The sequence below is a fragment of the Notolepis coatsorum genome, assembly GCF_963971535.1.
Source record: "Notolepis coatsorum genome assembly, chromosome: 7".
In the NCBI taxonomy this organism is placed as follows: domain Eukaryota; kingdom Metazoa; phylum Chordata; class Actinopteri; order Aulopiformes; family Paralepididae; genus Notolepis; species Notolepis coatsorum.
The window spans coordinates 49,165,120-49,176,978 of NC_140171.1; positions in this window are offsets into that span (position 1 = coordinate 49,165,120).

Consider the following 11,859-nt stretch of genomic DNA (forward strand, 5'->3'; position numbering starts at 1 on the left):
GCGGGAACGGGGGGGGCAAGAGGCATTACGCTGAGTGAGTGACATCACAATCAAAACTCACCCAGGCGTATGCGTAAAGGTACAGGGACAGCAGCGGGAACGGGGGCAAGGGCACTACGCTGGGTGAGTGACATCACAATCAAAACTCACCCAGGCGTATGCGTAATGGTACGGGGACAGCAGCGGGGCGAGGGCATCGCCACCGGGTGGCTGGCTGTCGGAGCCGAGGAACAGAGTGCTGGAACAGCGGCGGTGACGAGGATGTCGTCCACCGGGTAGCCGCTGTCGGAGCCGAGGAACAGGGTGCTGGAACAGCGGCGGTGGCGAGGATGTCGTCCACCGGGTAGCCGCTGTCGGAGCCGAGGAACAGGGTGCTGGAACAGCGGCGGTGGCGAGGATGTCGTCCACCGGGTAGCCGCTGTCGGAGCCGAGGAACAGAGTGCGCGCCACACCTTGGTGTGCGCGTCGGAACAGTGGCGGTGGCGAGGGCGTCGTCCACCGGGTAGCCGCTGTCGGAGCCGAGGAACAGAGTGCGCGCCACACCTTGGTGTGCGCGTCGGAACAGTGGCGGTGGCGAGGGCGTCGTCCACCGGGTAGCCGCTGTCGGAGCCGAGGAACAGAGTGCGCGCCACACCTTGGTGTGCGCGTCAGAACAGTGGCGGTGGCGAGGGCGTCGTCCACCGGGTAGCCGCTGTCGGAGCCGAGGAACAGAGTGGCGCGCCACACCTTGGTGTGCGCGTCGGAACAGAGAGACGCCTCGGGGTGCGTCTGCGAGGAGGAGTGTGCCAAGCACGAAGGTCTGGAAGATGCGCGTCGGCGCGCTGAGGTCTGGAGAGCGTGCCAAGCTCGAAGGTCTGGAAGATGCGCGTCTGTGCGCTGGTCTGGAGAGCGTGCCAAGCTCGAGGGTTCTTGGAAGATGCGCGTTGCGCGCTGGTCTGGAGAGCGTGCCAAGCTCGAGCGTCCTTGGAAGATGCGCGTTGCGCGCTGAGGACTGGAGAGCGTCTGCGCTGGTCTGGATGTGCGTCAGGACGAACAGCTGCGCGGGGGTCTGCAGTGGAACGCTGGGGTGCCTCCCGTGGAAGTACAGGGAGCGCAGACCAGTCTCCCCCACAGGCAACGGCGACAGCTGGCGAAGGCTGGAGCAAACATCTCGACGCCGGAGAATGGAACAGCATAGGCAGACAGAGGATCTCCCGAAAGAGTCTAGATGTTTAGAGAATATGACTCAGCATGAATACAACACGACCCCACGCCAAAACGAGGGGAAGCGCCCTGGTATTTAAAGCCCACAGGGGGACTAATTAGCCTGCCATCACAGGTGCGAGAGATAATAGAATATCAAACAGGTGTGGCCACTAAGGGTAAGGAACGAGAGGGTGGGGGCTAGAGAGAGTGAGTAGGGAATTCCTAACAGTAGGCTTAAAGAAGACAGAGAAAAGGTAGTGAGCAGCGGGCAAAACCTCACAGTACCCCCCCCCTCAACGGGAGCCACCCGGCGACCCAAAACAAATACAGACAGAGTGGCAGGGGGCAAAACAAGAGGTACTGGCCAAGCCAGCAGGGGAAGCCACCACAAGAGTGGGGCTAGCAAAAGAAACAGGGTCGCCGAGGGGTAACTAGGGTAGCAGAGGGGCAACTGGTCTAGAGGAACTGGGTCTAGAGAACTAGTCTAGCGAACTGGGCAAGAGAACTGGTCTAGAGAACTGGTTTAGGGAACTGGTCTAGAGAACTGGTCTAGAGGAACTGGTCTAGAGGAACTGGGTCTAGAGAACTGGTCTAGAGCAACTGGTCTAGAGGAACTGAGGGGCAAGCAGGGTAGCTAAGGGGTAACCATGGAAGCACCGGGAAAGGGCTAGCAGAGGGAAGGTTAGCTGCCAGGGCACTGATAGCTACAGGGCCTATGCTAGCTGTACTGCTACATCAACATAGAGGCTGCGCAAGCTGCCGGAGCCAGGCTGGCAGACAGGACTGGACCAGCATGAGAGCACAAGCTAGCTGGAAGGACAGTCCTAGCTGTGTGAGAAAAACTGACCTTGCTAGCTGAAAGGGCAGTCCTAGCAGTGGGATAAACTACACAAAAAAGTGGAGGCCATGCAGAGGGACCGGGTTAGCTGCTTGGGCCTGGCTAGCTACAGGGCCTATGCCAGCTGCAAGGCTGCATTAACATAGAGGCTGTGCTAACAGCCGGGGCCAAGCTAGCAGACCGGGGCCATGCAGAGGGAAACTGGGTTAGCCGCCAGGGCAAGGCTAGCTACAGGGGGGTCAAACAGGGCAAAACGGGAAGCAAACAGGGGAGCTAACCGGGGAGACTAACAAGCTAAACAGGGGAGTAACAGGCTAACAAGGGAGCTAAACAGGACTAACAGGGAAGCTAAACTGGGCTAACAGGGAAGCTAGAGGGGACAAGAAAAAAAAAAGGCAAACTCAACATACACCGTCTGTGCAGGCTGGGGTCGTCGATTTGGTGGGGTCGTACTGTGGAACGCTGGGGTGCCTCCCGTGGAAGTACAGGGAGCGCAGACCAGTCTCCCCCACAGGCAACGGCGACAGCTGGCGAAGGCTGGAGCAAACATCTCGACGCCGGAGAATGGAACAGCATAGGCAGACAGAGGATCTCCCGAAAGAGTCTAGATGTTTAGAGAATATGACTCAGCATGAATACAACACGACCCCACGCCAAAACGAGGGGAAGCGCCCTGGTATTTAAAGCCCACAGGGGGACTAATTAGCCTGCCATCACAGGTGCGAGAGATAATAGAATATCAAACAGGTGTGGCCACTAAGGGTAAGGAACGAGAGGGTGGGGGCTAGAGAGAGTGAGTAGGGAATTCCTAACAGTAGGCTTAAAGAAGACAGAGAAAAGGTAGTGAGCAGCGGGCAAAACCTCACAGAAATATTATGGCAACGAGTACCAGATTGCAACAGCTCACATTGATAAAGCCCTCAACTGGCCAGCAGTCAAAGCTGAAGATGCTGAAGCCCTACAAGCATATTCAGTTTTTCTAACTGGATGCTGTAAAACGATGGACAGCATTGAGTACATGGAGGAGATGGATAATCCAACCACAATGAGAGCCATTCTCTCTAAATTGCCATTCAAAATGAAAGAGAGGTGGAGAGGCTTGGCATGTGACCTACAAGAGAAAAGTGGACGGAGAGCTAGATTTATTGATCTAGTTAATTTCATTGATCACCAAGCTAGAATCATGTCTCATCCTTTGTTTGGGAACCTAAAGGAAACACCCACCTCTTCAGGAAGAACATCAGGACCACTTCCATATCGACCAAGTACACCAAGGGAGAGGAAGAGTGGTTTTACTACCAGTGTCTCACCCATTAAAAGAGTTACTGGAAGGCCCTCACCAGCCGCCCTCAAGCCATGTCTGTTCTGTCAGGGAGAGCACAGTTTGGACCTTTGCAAAGAACTGGACAAGAAGCCACAAAAGGAAAAGTTGGATTTCTTGAAAAGCAAAGGAGTGTGGACACATGAGCAAGGGATGCACACAGAAAGTGACTTGTCGAGTGTGTTCACTTAGGCACCCTACCATACTCCACATACATAAACAGGTTGACGGTGGTAAAGAAAATAAAAATAGGGAACAGACTGTTACCAGTGCATTTATAACTGGAAATGGCGAGACCCACACAGGGGCCGGGGAGCCTGACTGCATGTTATCCATAGTGCCAGTGAGGGTGAAAATGAAGAAAGGTAATCGCATGATACAAACGTATGCCTTTCTGGACTCAGGAAGCACCGGCACCTTCTGTACAGAAGCTCTGCTCCGAGACCTCAAGGTTTCAGGAAGAAGTACAGACATCCTTCTCAAAACCATGAATAAAGAGGAAGTCGTCAGTACCTCCGTGGTCTCTGGAATGGAGGTATGTGGCATGGACGACAACACATTGATTGATTGATTGAAAAGTTTATTAACAGATTGCAGAATGGGTACAGTACAGTACATCTCAATACATACAATTGTTAAGGGGATGCAGACCAGAGAAAGACTTTCGTCTTGTTTCCACCAGGGTCCCCCATTTTCAATTCATCATAACATATATGACATACATGACATACAGATAGACAGTACTGCTACATCTATACATTTATGACATATCAGATTTGCAAATGCAGTACTGTTTGTGATACAAAAGTGTCCAGAAAAGGAGTGTATATACATTTGGCGTAGAAACTGTACATTGGAGGAGGTTGGTGGGGTGGGGTTGGGTGGGTTGGGTGAGGGCTGTACATTGGAGGTGGGGGGGGGGGGGGGGGGGGTTGGGTAGGGGACACATACACATTTTACACTGTACATTGGAATGTTGACAAAGCCTTACTTGGTCATTTACTGTACAACTAGGTTAGGACATTTGTAGGGGCCAGTTTCGAATTGCAGTCTCACGTAGGTGTTTTTTGAGAGTGTTTTTGAAGGTGGGTAGTGATTCACATTCCTTTACAGCTTTAGGCAGGGCGTTCCACATTGATGTGGCATAATTGCGAAACGTGTTTAGTCCCTTGTTTGAGCCGAATCTGGGTTTTACATGATTTGTGGAGCTCCCTCTGGTGTTGTGATCGTGGTATTCACTGACCTTTGGGAAGTATTTTGACATGTACATGGGTACCTTGGTCGCGTAGTGTATCTTGTAGACCAGGCCCATTGCAAGTTGCTGTACTCTGTCGTCTACTCTAAGCCATCCTAGGTTGTCAAAGTGGGCAGGGGTGAGGTGGGTTCTAGGAGTCAGGTCAAGTAGTAGTCTGACTAGCTTGTTTTGAGATGTTTGTAATTTGTTTTTTAGTGCCTTTGAGGTGCTTTGGTACCATGAGGTGCAAGCATAGTCGTAGTACCCTTGAATGAGTGCTCCTGCTAGAGTCTTCAGGGTATTCTTGTTTACCAGAGAGGAGATCCGGTACAAGAATCGCGTTCGTTGGTTGACTTTTTTTATTACATTGGATGCCATTTTGTCACAGGAAAGATTAGCCTCTAGGATGGAACCCAGGTAGGTAATTTCATCTTTCCTTGTGACAATATTGTCACCCACTGTAACCGAGAAGCCGTCAGTCTTGCTGAGTTTGTTATTTGAACCGAAGAGAATGGACTCTGTTTTGCCCATGTGTAATGATAGTTTGTTGTCGGCGAGCCATATGCAGATTTTGCCTAGTTCCGAGCTGAGGGCTTTTTCAACCTGTAACTTGTTCTTGTCAGAGACCAGCAGGGCTGAGTCGTCCGCAAACAGGAACAAGTTGCAGTCACAAGCTGACGACATGTCATTTGCATAAATTAGGAATAGTAGCGGTCCTAGTATGCTTCCTTGTGGAACACCACAGCTCACTGTGAGGGGGGGGGATAGGGTACCGTTTACTTCCACCATCTGTTCCCTCCCCTCCAGGTAGGATTGTATCCAGCTCACTGATAAACTATCAAAACCAATTGCTTTTAGCTTGTCAATCAGAATGGTGTGATTGACAGTGTCGAAGGCCTTTTGTAGGTCCAGCATGACCATGCCGCAGTATTTGCCCGCGTCCACCTCTTGTTTGATGTGGTCGTTCAAGTAGAGAAGGCATGTGTCAGTGGAGTGGGATGTTCTGAAGCCAGATTGGAATTCGTAGATTAGATTTTTTTCCGCGAGGTATTTTTCGATCTGTTCGTATACTATTTTTTCTATGACTTTCGAGATGGATGTAAGGATAGAAACAGGGCGGTAGTTACCCGGGTCTAATTTGCTGCCCTTTTTGTGCAGGGGTGTTACTCTCGCAATTTTGAAGTCCTTGGGGACGTGTCCCTGTTTTATGGAGAGGTTTATTATGTGTGTGATGACTGGGGTGATGGCTGCTGCTGAGTCTCTGAGGAATTTGGAGGGGATGTTGTCATGGCCAGTGGCCTTGTTTGGTTGGAGGGCGCTCAGTTTTTTGAGTACCTCATCTGTAGTTACTATTTCCAGTTTGAAGTCGTCTTTGTGGACGCCTAGGTTCATGTAGTATGCTACTATGTGTTCTACCCCATACTGCCCTGAGTGGGAGGGTAGTTTGTTTACCAGTGTTGTGGCTATGTTTGTGAAGAAAGTGTTTAAGTAATTGGCTACATCCAGCTTGTCTGTGATGAGCGTGTTGTCCGTCTTTATGTTTATGTTTGAGAACCTGGTTTTGAGTTTTTTACTGCAGCCTAGTTGATTGTTGAGTAATTTCCAAAGTTCACGTGGTTTATTTTTGTTTTCCTCGGTTTTGTCATTGATGAAATTTTTTTTTGCAGTTTTGATCATGGAGTTTACGTCATTTCTTAGTCTGTTTCTTTCTAGTTTGAGTTCAGTCACGTGGTCTTGGAGTTCACTGCTCGTGCTTTTGGTAAGCTTTGACTGACTTTTACGAAACTCAGAGCATTTTTTGTCTCTGGCTTTCATAGCGGTCAGTATTTCAGTGTGCATCCATGGCTCAGCGCGATTTTTTACCCTGGTGGTTCTTAGGGGGGCCATTTTGTTTAGTATTGATGAAAATTTGGTTTTGAAGCCAAGCCAAGTTTCTTCAACCAGTGTACCATTGAGTTCATCTGACCAGTCCAGACTCTCCAGTTCAAGGTTAAAGGCCTCGCTAGAGTAGGTTTTGAGGTCTCTAGATGTGACTGTTTTGTGACAGCCAGCCTTTAGTTTTAGCTTTTTGCGGGTACAGAATATCATGTAATGATCACTTAACCCGCATGCTATAACCCCTTTACTGGAGATCTTGGACTTGTCAGAGGTCAGTATGAGGTCAATGGTAGTCTGAGTTGATTCACATATCCTTGTGGGTTGGGTGATTAGTTGGCTGAGGCCGTGCAGATCACAAAACCTATTGAAGGATTTGAAGACGGGTGCATTTTTTTGTTGCATATCCGTGTTCCAATCCCCAATAAGAATTTTTTCCGCATCCTCAGCTCCAGCTAAGCACACATCCAGAGTATCATAAAAACCAGTCTGTTCTGGTGGTCTATAGATTGTGCCTATTAGTACTGATTTTGCCCTTTCAAATAAGATTTCAATCCATACAGTTTCAATCTCGTCATGGTTAAGGTCAGTACGGTTGCTGAATTTGGTATCTTTGTGTATATACACACAGACACCACCTCCATACTGGTTCCTATCCCTCCTGATGATTGAATAGTCCTCGATTTCTATCTCTGGATCCTGAACAGATGAGTCAAGTTTTGTTTCTGTGAAACATAATATATTTGCCTTACCGTTTAGAAACAAATGTCTGATTTCAGCCAATTTCGGTTTCAAGCTGTTTATGTTTAAGTGAAATATGTGAAGTCCATTTTTGCTTGTAATAAGTTTGATGTCGTCACAGTTGAGGTAACTCTGTTCCATTGTGTCCTGTCCTGTGGTGGGGGGAGGGGGGGCGTTGTTGCTGTTTGTGCCGTGGGTGGGGAGGGGGGGGAGGGGTGATGCTTTGTCCTTTGTGGAACTCCCCGCTTTCTACTCCCCGCTTTCTACATGCAGAAGAAAATACCTGTGACCAAAGACCATATTCCCACTCAGGAATACGTGGATCAGTGGCCATATTTGCAGCAGGTACATCTCCGTCACATTGATGCTGACATTGGCCTGTTAATCGTAACCAATGTACCAAAGGCCATGGAACCATGGATGGTTATCAACAGCCAGAGAGATGGTCCATACGCCGTTAAAACAATGTTGGGTTGGACCGTCAATGGACCCCTAAAAAAAGGTTCTGTCTCCCCCTGTGGACAGTCGACTGTAATGGCACACAGAATTTCGGTTGTACAGCTAGATGAGCTTCTGCAGCAACAAATCAGGTACGACTTCCCTGAACGACAGAGGGAGGAGCAGCTTGAAATGTCTAGAGAGGACCACGTCTTCATAGAGCGTGTCTCCCAGTCAGCCAAACTGGTGGATGGCCACTATAACATAGGCCTACCACTTAGGAAGGAGGATGCTGAATTTCCCAATAATCGCTGTGTGGCACAACAGCGGGCCCTCGGCCTGAAAAGGAAGCTTAGCAAGTCTCCTCAGTTACATAGGGACTACGTCAAGTTCATGGCCGACATCCTGGATAAAGGCTATGCCATAAAAGTGGAAAAAGGCTCACAGGACAGCAGCAAAAGGACTTGGTATATCCCGCACCATGGAGTTTACCACCCCAAAAAACAGAAGCTAAGGGTGGTATTTGACTGTGGTGCTTCTTACCAAGGAACCTCACTGAACGCCCAGCTTTTACAAGGCCCAGACATGACAAACAGTCTCATTGGCGTTTTATCCAGATTCCGGCAGGAATCCGTAGCCTTTATAGCAGACATTGAAGCCATGTTCTACCAGGTTAAAGTCCCAGACAAGGATTCAGACCTAAGGAGGTTTCTTTGGTGGCCAAATGGAAATCTGGATGGAGAGCTTGAAGAGTACAGGATGGTAGTGCACATCTTTGGAGCCACATCCTCGCCAAGCTGTGCCAGTTACGCTCTGAAGCAGTGTGCAAAGGACCATAGAGAAGACTTCACACCAGAAGTCATACACACAGTGCTGAGGAATTTTTACGTAGACGACTGTTTAAAGTCAGTAGCAACGGAAGATCAAGCTCTGACGCTTGCTCAAGACCTCACAGCCTTGTGTGCAAAAGGAGGCTTCAAACTAAACAAATGGGCCAGCAACAGTCGCGTTGTTATAGCCTCAATTCCTGAAGAGGAGAGAGCTAAGGAAATAAAATACCTTGATTTGGATCAGGACGTGTTGCCAGTCGAAAGGGCACTCGGTATCAAGTGGTGCATTGAATCAGACTCACTGCAGTTCAAGATAGCCATCCAAGACAGACCACTTACTAGAAGGGGTATCCTTTTTATGGTTAGTTCCGTCTACGACCCCCTGGGAGTTCTGGCACCCATCATCCTTCCGGCAAAGCAGTTACTGCAAGAGCTAAGCAGGATGAAGCTTGGGTGGGACGAAAGCATTCCAGTGGTCCTTGCTCAGAAATGGCACCACTGGTTAATGAATCTACACCATCTATCAGACTACAAGGTCAAAAGATGCATCAAACCCCAGGGTTTTGGAAATGTGGTTTCAGCTCAGCTCCATCACTTTTCCGATGCATGTGAGACTGGTTATGGCACTGTTACCTACCTGTTGTTGGAAAACATTGAACATCAAATCCACTGTTCCTTCATCATGGGTAAGGCCCAGGTCGCACCACTGAAGTCAGTCACCATACCACGAATGGAGCTAACGGCAGCTACAATAGCCGCTTGTATGGACAAGATGATGCAAGCTGAACTTGAAGTCCCACTTGGGAGCTCCGTATTCTGGACAGATAGCACATCAGTGTTGAAATACATTAAGAATGAAACTACCAGATTTCACACTTTCGTTGCGAATAGAGTCACAGCCATCCGAGCAGCTTCTGAGGTTTCCCAATGGAGACATGTAAGTACTGCACTGAATCCTGCCGATTGTGCATCAAGAGGCATCTCAACAAGCATGTTCCTAAAAAATAGAACATGGATCTCAGGGCCAGGCTTCTTAATGCAGCCAGAGATTAACTGGCCAGACATGCCAGATCAAGCCCTTGCTGCAGATGATCCAGAGGTCAAGAGAGCTGCAGTTGTGAATACTACATCTGTAAAGCAGGACATGGAAACTGTTAGCAGGCTCATCTCTCACTATTCCGAGTGGCACAGACTCAAAAAAGCAATTGCCTGGATGCTCAAGATCAAAGATGCACTAAAACAAAAGTGTGAGAAAAGAGCAATGGTAAAAACAGCCAAAGTGGATGAGAAAATAATGAAAGATGAACTGAAAAATCAGAAGAGAGAATCGAACAAAGGATCACTCTCTGTAAAGGAACTTGTGCAATCAGAAGTGGAAATCATAAAGTTTTGCCAGCAAAGAGCCTTTCCAGAAGAGATTATGGCACTGAGAAGGGGTTCCACTGTGAAAAGTAGCAGCCATCTTCATAAACTGTGTCCAGTTCTTCAGGACGACGTGTTGAGAGTAGGGGGAAGATTAAGCAGGTCAGCCATGCCAGCACAAGCTAAATACCCTGCTATTCTGCCCAAGGACCATCACGTTACCCAACTCATTATCAGGCAGATACATGAGGATACTGGACATGGTGGACGGAATTATCTTCTTTCTCGTCTCAGACAACAGTACTGGGTCCCATGTGCTAATGCAGCCATACGGAAGTTAATAGCTAAGTGTGTCACCTGCAGAAGATTGAGTGGAAGTAAAGGTGAGCAGCACATGGCAGATCTGCCTATGGAGAGAGTCACCCCAGATGAACCACCTTTCACCAATGTTGGTGTCAATTACTTTGGACCGTTTGAGACCAAGTGTGGTAGAAAAACCGTTAAGCGCTATGGAGTCATCTTCACATGTCTAAACATACGAGCGGTGCATCTGGAAGTGGCACATTCATTGGACAAACACTCTTGTATAAATGCCATCCGAAGGTTCACTGCAAGGAGAGGTCAAGTCAAGTTCATGCGCTCCGATAATGGAACCAACCTAGTTAGAGCAGAGCGGGAACTTAGAGAGGCCATCCAGGGCCTTGACGAGGTCCACATTAAAGATACTCTGCTTAAAAGGGGCATCACATGGGTTTTTAACCCCCCTTCCGGTTCCCACCATGGTGGTGTTTGGGAGAGACAAATCCGGACAGTCAGAAGGGTCCTCAGCGCTATTCTACAGCAACAGACACTTGACGAAGAAAGTCTGCAGACCTTGTTATGTGAGGTAGAATCAATCATCAACGACAGGCCCATCACCACAGCCTCTAATGACCCTAACGACCTAGAACCTCTCACACCCAACCACCTACTTCTGATGAACACCAAACCTTCTATACCACCTGGAGTGTTCACACCAGAGGACTGCTACCCTAGACGCAGGTACAATATATGGCCGACCTTTTTTGGAAGAGATGGACAAAGGAGTACCTGCCGGAGTTACAGGAATGCCAAAAATGGATACAGAAAAGAAGGAACTTTGATACCGGAGATATTGTTCTCATCATACAAACCATTCCCGACTCCAGAGGACTGGTTAAACAGGTTCAAGTGAGAACCCAGACTATCACTCTTCGCAGACCGATCACAAAGTTGTGCCTGCTGCTCGAGGCTCCTACATAGAACACACACACACCGCCCCCCACCCTGTTCACTAATACACTCTTACTGATAACTTGGAAGATGGAAGATTTTTTTGCTTGGATTTTGATTTTTGAATGGACTATACATTTTGGCTCCTTTTTTATATTTTGAAAGTTGTAATTGTTTCGTTTGCCTACAAGAACAATTAGAGGCCGGCTTGTAGGAGCCAAATCCTATGATGATAAATTGTATCTTTATAGACCCATTAGACATATAGTTTATTATGGTATTCGTGCTTTGTGTTTATTAATATATGTCAATGAACTCCAAGATGGAGACTTACCTGGTCAACTCCCCTTTTTTCCCACGTTCCCCCTAACCACTCCTATAACATGGCAGGTAATTTAGAGTTCAGGCAGGCCCAGGTAGAGCGGTACCATATAGTTTTTGAACGCACTTAATTCGCACTTAATTCGCACTCAATTCGCATTTGATTGACAGTTTACGTTCATTTACATAACCCTTTTTGTTTGTTTTATAGTGGTAGGCAGCTATTGAGGCTGTTGTGACTCGCTTTACAATAAATCCTGTTTGTTTTGAAAGTACATCGGATCAGCGTCATCTTTTCTTTTGGACTGCAATTCGGAGCGTGTCGGACTAACAACGCATTACCTGGAGCCTCAAGGCAACTGTGGTTCGTATGATTGCCTTCACAACATGTATCTTCTGCAAGAGGGATGGACACACCTTGCTCAAATGCAGAAGGTTCATGAAAGAAGGAGAACAAGAAAAA